The sequence below is a fragment of the Zalophus californianus genome, chromosome 10 (assembly GCF_009762305.2).
Source record: "Zalophus californianus isolate mZalCal1 chromosome 10, mZalCal1.pri.v2, whole genome shotgun sequence".
NCBI classification, from domain to species: Eukaryota; Metazoa; Chordata; class Mammalia; order Carnivora; family Otariidae; genus Zalophus; species Zalophus californianus.
In genome coordinates, this window is record NC_045604.1 from 98,998,838 (window position 1) to 99,010,958 (window position 12,121).

Sequence of the window (12,121 nt, forward strand, 5' to 3'; positions counted from 1 at the left end):
GAGGGATTCTGTTAGTATCACGTGATTCATAGTGATGTGAAAATTCTGCCACTCAGTTTCTAGAATTTCCTGATTCAGTTTTGTTTCATACTTAAAGGTATTTGACTTTACTGGAGGTTACTTGTTCTCAGGCTTTAGCATCAGAATCATGGAAGGCTTGTTAAAACAGATTGCTGGCTCCCTTTTCCAGAGATTTGTTCAGTAGGTCTGGAGGTGGGGCCCAAGGATGTGCATTTCTACAGCTTTGCAGGTGGTATTGATGTTGTTGAACTGGAGACCACGCTTTGAGGCCCATTGCCATAGATAGATATGGTAGAATTATAAAGCATTGGCTTTGTAACATGATAGCTGCATATCCTGAACTGATATTTGTTAGGTACCCTGTGAGATCTGTGTATCTGTCTCCACCTACCACTTGAAAGTCCTTCTCTCCTTTATTTTCCTTTCCTTAGCTATGCAACAATAAAACATGCATTTTAACCAAGGTTGTGTTGATGTAGACACTCTTGTGGTGCTAACTTCATATGTGGGAGTCTTTATAAACCCCAGTAATTATCATTTTGAAGATCAGGTGATTCTTTTATGTGAAGAAATTGTCAGGTCACTGCTTCTTGAGATTAAAGTGCTTCTGATAAGTGTGTATGTGGGTGCACATGCGTGTGCGCGCATGTGTGTTTGTGTGTTTAAACACACCAAGTAGATCTTCAGTTCTCAGTAGACACTGGCTGGGTGGTCTATAAATTTAATTCAGTTGTAACACTATCTGGAGGTAGCACCAGACCTCACAGGGTAAGGCAGTGTTCAGTTCTGTGAGACTGCCCCACGTCAGACCCCGATCTCAAGTCCGGGTTGTTACCTGTGCTTCAGACTGACTGGCTATAAACTGGAGGTTCCCACTATCTCAGATTTACTGGAGTGGCTCACAGAACTCAGAGAAACATTTATTTACACTTACCAGTTTATTATAGAGGGTTTTACTGAGGATTCAGATGGATGGCCAGGTGAAGAGGTAACATAGGGCAAAGTCTGCAAGTTCCTTCTGTCCCAATGGACCTGGAGTGCATCACCCTCCTGGCACATGGAGGCACTCACCAGCCTGGAAGCCCATCAACTCTTATTGTTTCAGGAGTTTTTATAGAGCCTAATATGTAGCCCCTCTTCCCCTTCCAAGAGATCTGTGGGTATGGTTGAAAATTGCAATCCTCCAATCACTTGTCTCTCTAGTGACCAGCCCTGTCCTGAGGCTATTTAGGGGCCCTAAGTCACCTCATTAGCTCTGGTGTGCTCAAAAGGGGCTCCTTCTGAGTGACTGAAGACTCTGCTTTCACTCAGGAAATCCCAAGGGTTATAGGAGCGTTGTGCCAGGAACCAGGGCCAAAGACCAAATACATTGCTTTTTATACCTCAGTCCTTGTTACTGTTCTTCTTTCTTATGAGAAATTGAGAAAGGTCGTGCAAATAATCATTAATCAATAATAATTTATTAAGGATAATCAGTCATTGCACCTTTATTTTATTATTTATTAATTTTCTAAGGAATGTGGAACTGTGCATATTTGTGTGTCTGTATGTGCTGACTTATTTTTGTACATCTGCAAAGATGCTAATAAATATTTAAATTTGTATCTTGACTTTTAGTCTCAAGCACTTTTTTTTTTTTAACAAATTAACTTTCTCTTCTGTGGATAAAGCAGTGTCTCTTACCAGTGTTTGGGAAAATTATAGAAACTGGTGAAGAACTAAGTTTCCACATCTGGTATCTGACTAGCAACACTCATTGTTGATTTAGTTAATATTGATTATTGATCTTCAAACAAATCATATGCCTTCTTAAAAAAACTTCACAGCGAAGTCTTGTTTTCTTTTGGATAATGTATTGGTCAGAGTTCTCCAGAAAAACAGTCAACAGGATGGAGCGTGTGCACGTGTTTGTGTGTGTGTGTGTGTGTGTGTGTGTGTGTGTGTGTGTGTGTGTTGAGAGAGAGATTGATTTGGGGAACTGGCTCACATGATTGTGTAGGTTTGGGGTAGACCAGTTGCTGGAGATGTAGGGAAGCGTTGCAGTTCAAATCCAGAGGCAGTATGCTGGCAGAATCCTTTCTTGCTTGGGCAAGGTTTCCTCTGTTCTATTAAAGCCTTCAACTGATTGGATGAGGATCATCCGCCTTATAGAGGGCAATCTGCTTTTATTCAAGGTTCAGTGATTGAAATGTTAATCTCATCCAAAAGACACCTTCACAGAAATATCCAGAATAATATGTGACCAAATATCTGGGCACTGTGGTTCAGCCAAATTGACACATAAAACTAAGTATCACAGATCATAACATCAGAAGTAGGTAAATGCCAGTAATTTATCTTTATATTCTAGTAAGTTTGTTTTGTTTTAGTGCTTAAAGAGCGCTTCAGTAATGGAACGATGACTGAGGATGCGTGTTTCCCCGACAGCTGGCAGTCTCCCTGAGTGATTTGTGACCCAGGCAGTTTGTGTGCGGAGAAAGCAGCCCTGAGGAGTAGGCATTCATTCTTTCATTCTGAGATGTCCTTGATACAGGATGACAATTTGAGTTTTGATAGTAATTCTCTGACAGGAACATTTTTGCAAATTCACTTTAAATGGAAATAAGTAATGAATAAATCATAGGGCTGACTTTATTCGTGTTAATAACATGTGTTAGGTGAACTCAGTGAGCCCATGTTCTTTGTTGTCTGCCTAGCTTGTTTGAAGGGCTTGTCCTGTGCAGGTGTATCTGGTTACCTTGTACTTATTTTAATCAGTAGGCATCTTAAATGGTTTGAATTTAGGTTCCCATGGGGTAAGAAACAGAAGAGCTTTTATTTATTTTTTTTAAAGATTTTATTTATTTATTTGAGAGAGAGAATGAGATAGAGAGATCATGAGGGTCAGAGGGAGAAGCAGACTCCCTGCTGAGCAGGGAGCACGATGCGGGACTCGATCCCGGGACATCATGACCTGAGCCGAAGGCAGTCGCTTAACCAACTGAGCCACCCAGGCGCCCCGAAACAGAAGAGTCTTTAAAAATATATGTTGTCTTATGGGGGAAGATAGAGGATTGCAGAGAGAAAGAATAGAGCATATCTGTGGACAAGTGAATCCTGAATCAGGGTTAAAATGCCTAAGGGGAAGTGATCCCCCCCAAATTCAACAATGACTACCGACTTCATTCTTAAAAAAGCTTTTATGGAGTATCTACTTTGCCCTGGTAATTCCCCCAAAGGATTCTTTTTTTACATCTTAATTACTTGACAAAGTGTTACCATATCAGCACAACAGCTATTCATTTAATCAACAATAAATTTTCTACAAAGGTTTTCAAGTTGGAACTGGTTGACCTTTGTACACTGACATTCTTCAGGGTGCCAGAACAATTCTTTAAAGTAGCAGTCGTCGTAGAAAACGGGTTTCTCTTGGAAGGTGTGCTGGGTGTAGACAGGCTGGCACACAGGCATAAAGGAGCTCTCATTCATTGTATTTTATGTTTTCACAGAGTCTTCAGTGTTAGGATCGTGGTAACTATTTGTTAATGCTTTTTTTTATTTCATTCCAAGCTTAAATAAGACACTACTTTTTTGAAAATCTGTCTTACTGCTGTAATAATTATAGTAAACCTGGCTGTGATACTGTAGTATTAAAAGAGAAAAAAACCCTGATTATTAAAGGATGAAATACATAATTTGTAAAAATCCAGAGCTCTTCTAGAAAACTGGTAGTAGTCTGCAGCCCTCAACAAGCATGTGAACTGTTTTCTTTTTAAAAATACCGTAATGGGAAAAATTAAGAAATTTTAGTTTTTCAGAATATTGGTTATGTTTCTCTCTTCTTGGCGGTCAGCAGAAAGTAATCTAAACCATTCAAATGCATGGTTGTTTATTTTATTGTAGACATTCATTAGGCAATGAGATTTTGTAACTTCACTCAGTCTTTATCAATGATTATAGTCTAAAGTTTTCTTTTTTTACAAACCTGAATGCCTCCTGCAATCAGTGAAATCTCTATGTTCTATCTTTTATTCATCCCTAGGGGATCGGGTATAAATAAAACAGGACCTCTTCCTTTCTGAATGGTGAGCCTCAGAGTAAAGATGGCGAGACTAATACAAGTCATGCTACCTCTTCTGAACCCTGTACTCTCACCTGGGTATAGTCCTGACACGGATCCTACATGTGGACTCTAAAGATGCAGATACATAACTCTAGATTTCATTTCAGCCCCTGGTGGACTCTTGTTTTCTCTCTTCCCCAAATCTGAAGTCTCTTGGTCTGGAGAGGTGGCTTAACTCCTGTGATGTAGTTACTCACGGAGGCCCTGCAGGAAGGTTCCCCTTTCTTCCACACCCATGTTAGAGTTTGCCTATTAGAGCACTGATATTATTACCTTGTGCCCCCTGGTGGCTTGAGGAAAGCAAAACAAAATTAAAAACCAAAGGAATGGGGTATTACTGATTTTCTTAGTTAGAATTTGGGTTACAATTTCCTGTAGGAAAAAAAATGAATTTGATTAGTTAACATTGAAATAGATTTATTAATACTGTAGTTTAGGTATATTGCGGTTTAATGTGGTGTTGGGGGTTTGAATGGTTACTTAATCTTCATTTTAACAATATTGTATCTGTGGGAATACAGATTTCAAGTTTAAACAGAAATGTGTTAGGAATATTATAGGCAGTTTTCAAAGAAGCAAAGCCATTTCCTTCTTTTGGTTATATTCTGGATATCCTAACTTCATCCTCTCTTTAGAGGTTCAATTTTTTTTTTTTTTGGTGTAGTATTCCACAATTCATTGTTTGTGCATAACACCCAGTGCTCCACGCAAAAGTGCCTTCTTTAATACCCATCACCAGGCTAACCTATCCCCCCACCCCCCTCCCCCCTAGAACCCTCAGTTTGTTTTTCAGAGTCCATCGTCTCTCATGATTCATCTCCCCCACCGATTTACTCCCCTTCATTCTTCCCCTCCTGCTATCTTCTTCTTCTTTTTTTTTTTTCTTAACATATATTGCATTATTTGTTTCAGAGGTACAGGTCTGTGACTCATCAGTCTTGCACAATTCACAGCGCTCACCCTAGCACATACCCTCCCCAATGTCTATTACCCAGCCACCCCATCCCTCCCACCCCCCCACCACTCCAGCAATCCTCAGTTTATTTCCTGAGATTAAGGATTCCTCATATCAGTGAGGTCATATGATACATGTCTTTCTCTGATTGACTTATTTCACTCAGCATAACACCCTCCAGTTCCTTCCACGTCGTTGCAAATGGCAAGATCTCATTCCTTTTGATGGCTGCATAATATTCCATTGTGTATATATACCACATCTTTATCCATTCGTCTGTCGATGGACATCTTGGCTCTTTCCACAGTTTGGCTATTGTGGACATTGCTGCTATAAACATTGGGGTGCACGTACCCCTTCGGATCCCTACATTTGTATCTTTGTGGTAAATACCCAGTAGTGGAATCGCTGGATCGTATGGTAGCTCTATTTTCAACTGTTTGAGGAACCTCCATACTGTTTTCCAGAGTGGTTGCACCAGCTTGCATTCCCACCAACAGTGTAGGAGGGTTCCCCTTTCTCCACATCCCCGCCAACATCTGTCGTTTCCTGACTTGTTAATTTTAGCCATTCTGACTGGTGTGAGGTAGTATCTCATTGAGGTTTTGATTTGGATTTCCCTGTTGCTGAGCGATGTTGAGCACTTTTTCATGTGTCTGTTGGCCATTTGGATGTCTTCTTTGGAAAAATGTGTGTTCATGTCTTCTGCCCATTTCTTGATTAGATTATTTGTTCTTTGGGTGTTGAGTTTGATAAGTTCTTTATAGATTTTGGATACGAGTCCTTTATCTGATCTGTCATTTGCAAATATCGTCTCCCATTCTGTCGGTTGTCTTTTGGTTTTGTGGACTGTTTCTTTTGCTGTGCAAAAGCTTTTTATCTTGATGAAATCCCAGTAGTTCATTTTTGCCCTTGGTTCCCTTGCATTTGGTGATGTTTCTAGGAAGAAGTTGCTGCGGCTGAGGTTGAAGAGGTTGCTGCCTGTGTTCTCCTTTAGGATGTTGATGGACTCCTGTCTCACGTTTAGGTCTTTCAACCTAAATCCATTTGGAGTCTGTTTTTGTGTGTGGTGTAAGGAAATGGTCCAGTTTCATTCTTCTGCATGTGGCTGTCCAATTTTCCCAACACCATTTGTTGAAGAGACTGTCTTTTTTCCATTGGACATTCTTTCCTGCTTTGTCAAAGATTAGTTGACCACAGAGTTGAGGGTCCATTTCTGGGCTCTCTATTCTGTTCCATTGATCTATGTGTCTGTTTTTGTGCCAGTACCATACTGTCTTGATGATGACAGCTTTGTAATAGAGCTGGAAGTCCAGAATTGTGATGCCACCAGCTTTGCTTTTCTTTTTCAACATTCTTCTGGCTATTCGGGGTCTCTTCTGGTTCCATACAAATTTTAGGATTATTTGTTCCATTTCTTTGAAAAAAGTGGATGGTATTTTGATGGGGATTGCATTGAATGTGTAGTTTGCTCTAGGTAGCATTGACATCTTCACAATGTTTGTTCTTCCAGTCCATGAGCGTGGAACGTTTTTCCATTTCTTTGTGTCTTCCTCAATTTCTTTCCTGAGTATTTTATAGTTTTCTGAGTACAGATCCTTTGCCTCTTTGGTTAGATTTATTCCTAGGTATCTTATGGTTTTGGGTGCAATTGTGAATGGGATCGACTCCTTAATTTGTCTCTCTTCTGTCTTGTTGTTGGTATATAGGAATGCCACTGATTTCTGTGCATTGATTTTATATCCTGCTACTTGACTGAATTCCTGTATGAGTTCTAGCAGTTTTGGGGTGGAATCTTTTGGGTTTTCCACATAAAGTATCATATCATCTGCAGAGAGTGAGAGTTTGACTTCCTCTTTGCCGATTTGGATGCCTTTAATTTCTTTTTGTTGTCTGATTGCTGTGGCTAGGACTTCTAATACTATGTTGAATAGCAGTGGTGATAGTGGACATCCCTGCCGCGTTCCTGACCTTAGGGGGAAGGCTCTCAGCTTTTCCCCATTGAGAATGATATTCGCTGTAGGTTTTTCGTAGATGGCTTTTATGATATTGAGGTATGTACCCTCTATCCCTATACTCTGAAGAGTTTTGATCAAGATAGAGGTTCAGTTTTAACTCATTAGTAATTTCCCTTATTCTGGCTTGGAATCCTTTGTTTTTTAGTGTGCTTTTCTACCCCATGTTGAATACCTTCTTTTCCCATGGGTCTGGTTGGGTCATTTTATGATTTTATTTTTGTGGAGGGGGAGACTTGCTGTGGGTATTATTGCTTATTCCCTCTGAGTTTCAAGCTTTAGCTAAGTGGCCACCCTTGAACAGATTTTGAAGATATTCTGATATTTTTAAATGCTTCCCTTTTGTGCTTCTGTTCTCAGTTCCAAGGGCAATTATTGTCTCTTCAGTTATTTCATTGAATCATCAAATTTTCTTTCTTCTCATGACCTTTATTAGCTTTCCCTTTATACACATGCAGAATTAACTTTATATTGATTACAAGTGGGTCAGAATTTCAGTGCAGCGCAGCATCTGTTCAAAACGCTGCCTGTCCCCCTCTAAGTACCCCCATGCCGGGGAGAAATAGTTCCAGAGAGTGGGGTGGAGGTTTCCTTAGGTCAGTTTCCCGTTGGTTCAGCAGTCAAGTGAGTGAACACTCTTTGTCAGGAACATCCTCAGTGCTGAAGGTGCAAAGATGAAAAAGAGATTATTTGTGCTAGATGTTTTTTATCTATAGTTTAAGTTAGACGTGAGGTAATGCAAAAAAAAAAAAAAATAAGGGTCTCCGATAGATGGTTTTCACAAACAAGGTATGCTAAAGTATACATCCAAAAGAAACATGGGGTGGTGAGGAAGAGAGCACCACCTGCTAATTATTTTCTGAAGGTTATTTATGAGAAACCCTACAGTGGAAGTGACTGTATCAAAGAATTGTGTGACGTTTAACCAGGAGGGTTCTTAGGAAGATCTTTGGCTGGGGACTATATTGTTATGAAAAGAAAGAAGAGACTGTTTTATGTCTGATTGACCCACACTTTAGAAATAGGCATGAATACCCTATGCTGAGCAATATATTATGTTTATTTTTGTGTTACTTGGTTTTATTGCTATGACAGAAGGATAACACTTCTGGCATCTTAAGTTTCTGCTTTGGCATCTTTGAGTGAGATAAAGTATGCTTCATAGTTAATCTGATGACTGCAGTGATTGTCCAGGATTAGGAAGATGTTCAGGATAAGAGAAATGTCAGAAACTTGCTTAAGGAGAAAAAAATCAGAATAACAAAGCAGAGTTTAATAGTAAAGGGGGTAAGGTTTAGGGAAACATGAGCATATATATATAGAGAGAGAAAGAGTGTGTGTATGAGAGAGAGACAGTGAGACAGACACTCCCTATGTGGAAAATATCTCTGTAGATTTGTTACTGAAATGTAGTGTTTGCTGTTGCCTGGACTGCCTTCCTGCTCTGGGGCATCTTTCTACAGAAATTTAGAGGATGTCTTATTTTCTGGCCTATTTCCTTGAGGACAGTGAAGGAAGGCAGGAGATTGAATCCCTAAGGGCCTTGTTTTGGGAAAGATCACTATAATAGCTTCTGGCGGTGAGCACAAAATAGAAACATGCTTTTATGAAGGAGAGAACCACGATTTTACATATTCTTCTCAACACCTTACTTTTGAGAAAATTAGGATAATTTTTAAATCCCAGAGAATCATTACTCTTTCAGGAGATTTACCCATGGGACTTTTTTTGTCTTGGTTTTTGTTTTTGTCATTGTCTTAATGGGCAGGCTGATGTTTTTCTATTCAGGCTCTCAAAGAGGATGACAGCTGATCCTTTGCTTTTACGTTTTCCTCCTTCCCTGGCTGCTCCTTGGTCGTGTCCTCTGATGACCCCTCTTTCCTTCCCTAGGCATGCAAGTGTTCTAGTGCTCAGTTCACTTCTCTGTCTACAATCACTGCCCTGGCAATCTTATTCAGACCTGGAATAGAGGTACCATCCGTTTGCCAAAATGTTTATTTCCCCCAGTCCATTCTTCCAGAATCCAAACTTGAATGTTGGACACTCATTCACACATATATAACAGACATATCGAACTTTATCATTCTAAAATTGAACACAGGTTATTCCTTACTTTCAAAACCTGTTACCCTCAAAGACTTTGTCTGAATTGGTGGCAGCTCTGTGGCTCTCGCCAAAAGCCTGTAGAAGTCATTAGTCCAATCCATTAGAAAATCCTATTGATCGATCTCTTCTGCAGCTTCTGCTGTTACCACCTCAGTGGAAGCCACCATCCTTTCTTGCTTAGATTATACAGTAGCCTCTTGCCACATTAGCCTCTTTGCCCCTTTGGTCTCAGTTTAGAAGCCAATCTGATCCAAACATTTAGGAGGAAATTTAGATTATGCCACCTTTCTCAAAGCCTTGCGGTGGCTACCCCTGTCTCTCAGATTCCTTGGACATGTCAGCCTGCTCCCACCTTAGGGCCTTTGCTCTGCTGTTCACTGCCTAGAGTGCTCTTTCCCTCTTTATTCTCTCAGCCTCGTCCCTCATCTCCTTCAGGTCAGATCTCATCTTTCCAGTGAGCTTCTCCGGACTGCCCTTTCTTCGAGTCAGCTGCCTCTTCTTTGGATCCCTGATCTTCCTTACCCTGCTCTACCTTTTCTGTTCCATATGCTTATCACTTTCTAATATACTAAAGATATGCATATCCTTTGTGGTAGCCAATAGCCACATGTGGCCCTTTATATTTTAATTAATGAAAATTAAATAAAATAAAAAATTTGGTTCGTCGTCAGTCACGCTGACCACATTTTAAGTGCTCAAGAGTCACATGTGGCTGGTGGCTACTGTATTAGATTGTACAGAGAACATTTGCATCATCTCAGAACATACTATTGGACTACACTGGTATAGAATTTACAGATTTATGTTTGATGTTTATTCTCTGTCTCTCACAAGAATATAAACTTCATAAAGGCAGAGGTTTTTCTCTAGATAGAGAAATTATTTATAAAATTATTTACTGTAGAAAAGTTACCTAGAACACTAGTTGGCACATAGTAGGTGATCAATAAATATATGTTGAATTGAGTGGAATTACCATTTTATTTGAAATAATTAAAAGATTGAATTTCTGTTTCATTCACAAAGTAATTATTATTAAAATAAAAATACTTGTAACTAACGTTTTTGGAATGCTTATGTGCTGGACCTGGCACTGCCCTAGGTATTTATTTCACTGAATTCTTTAAAAGTTGTGTATGGGGGTGCCTGGGTGGTTCAGTTGGTTGAGTGTCTGGCTCTTGATTTTGGCTCAGGTCATGATCTCAGTGTCATGAGATCGAGCCCTGTGTTGGGCTCTCCGTCCAGCATGGAATCTGCTTGAGATTCTCTCCCTCTCCCTCTGCTCCTCTCCTTGCTCGTGCACTCTCCCTCTCTCTCTCTAAATGAATAAAATCTTTAATAAAAAAAAAAGGTGTGTGTGTGTAAGATTCCCATCTGTAGATCGGGGAATGGGCACAGAGAGGTTGAGTGGCTTGACCAAGGAACACAAACCAGCTTAGTGGTACAGCCAGAATTTAGACCTGCTACATGTGACTTTCAGTGCTTAGGGCCTAGCCAATGCTCAGTTATCTACTTTATGAGTTTTAGGTTAATTTTGCAGTTCAGGTTAAATCTGTCCTTCTACTCATCTGCTCATTGGGGGAATTAAAGTTAATGATATTTTTTATAAAAAGGAAATGTTATGCTTACTGCTGAGTTGTTTTGGCAACATACAGTGAGTTAAGGATCAGGTTTTTAAAAAAAACTTGATACTTAAGATCTCAGATTTCAGTTACCTAAACAGTTATTCATTTAAAAATACCGATGTAAAATATATTTTCAGAACTGCAGTTAGATAGGGATCGCAGCAGATATCACCTGCCACATTTAGATTGTTCTGATTTTAGCCTGTATTGTGTTAGTTTGATCTCTTGGTATTTAGTTGCAGTTGCTTATTTCCACATAGACTGTGTGTGTGTGTTTGTATTTGCATGTGTATAAAATAAAATCACTTCCTGGAAACTAAGGTACAAATGAGCAGTGAAATCTGACTTTATTTTCTCCAGGTTTGTTGTTGTTAAGGTGATACTGACTGGGATTCAGTCATTGTAAGAAACAAGGATAGTGGTGGTAATAAATTTTTAACGAATGTTTCTTATGTGCCAGGCACTCTGCTAAAGCCTTTTACATGCATTATCTCATTTAATGCCAACAAAAGTCCTTGGAGGTAGGGGCTTTTTACAGTTCAGGAAATTATTGTGTGTCCAAGGTGACTGATAAGTGATAGAGAGGGAATATGAACATGCTTCCTCCCACTCCCAATATGCACAAGGAGTCTGTGTTCTTCAGAGACTGTGTGCTTTGAAAAAAAACGAGTTAATTGATAGAAATATCTGAAGTAAAGGAGATATATTTTTATAATTCCCTTTTTATACTCTTCCCAAGTCTTCCAAATTTCTGTCTTAGATTGAGGGACTGTCATGAGTGCCTTCTACATTTGAATTGAGAACAGTTCTTCTCAACTCACTCTGTACCCTGGAATCGAATGGGGAGTGTTTAAAAAAATGCCTGAGTGCCATCCCCAGAGGTTTTGATTTAATTGGTTTGGGATACCGCCTGGACATTGGGATTTTTAAAAGTGCTTTGGGTAGTTCCAATGTCCGGTGAGGGTTGAGAACCCATGGTGTGTGCCAGTGGTCCCCAAACTTGTTTGCACATTGGAGTCACCTGGGGAGCTTCAGAAACCACTGATGCCTGGGCTTCTCCCCCAGGATTGTGATTTAATTGGTCTGTGCTGGGGTCTGGAGTTTGGAAGTGTTAAGATTTCCCAGGTGATTCCAATGTGCAAACAGATTTGGGGACTTCTGGTTTATGCAGTGGTTTTGGACCTTGGCTGCATATTAGTATTACTTGAAGAATTTTAAAAACTCCCATTATCCTGGTTTATGCCCACCCCAATTAAATAGAATCTTTGGCAGTGGACCTAGTTTTTGACACTCCAGG

The 12,121-nt window shown here is 39.8% G+C and overlaps 1 protein-coding gene across 1 annotated transcript in view; it reads left to right on the plus strand.

The window, feature by feature from the left end:
* LOC113933655 (S-adenosyl-L-methionine-dependent tRNA 4-demethylwyosine synthase TYW1) overlaps positions 1–12,121 on the plus strand; it is a 226,578-nt gene that overhangs the window by 111,456 nt on the left and 103,001 nt on the right. The window lies entirely within an intron of this gene.